Consider the following 282-nt stretch of genomic DNA (forward strand, 5'->3'; position numbering starts at 1 on the left):
CATCAATTCAATATACAAGATGTACCTCTCTGTTCTCTCTTTTCATATTATTCAACCCATCATTTATTTTTTACAAAGCTAAATTCAAGATTACTAATTAGTGAATTTTGATCCTGTTAATTTCTTTCCTCTCACTTTGTCATCTACCAATTAATACCTTAAAAAACAAAAAGCAATAAACCAATTGCTTAAAACTTCGCTTTCAACATTATTTATCATGTAATACGCCCAAATACTTAATATTTTGGCAATTCCGGGGCTGTTTGTGTAATTAAGGATAAA

Source organism: Corylus avellana, chromosome ca9 (assembly GCF_901000735.1).
Source record: "Corylus avellana chromosome ca9, CavTom2PMs-1.0".
In the NCBI taxonomy this organism is placed as follows: Eukaryota; Viridiplantae; Streptophyta; class Magnoliopsida; order Fagales; family Betulaceae; genus Corylus; species Corylus avellana.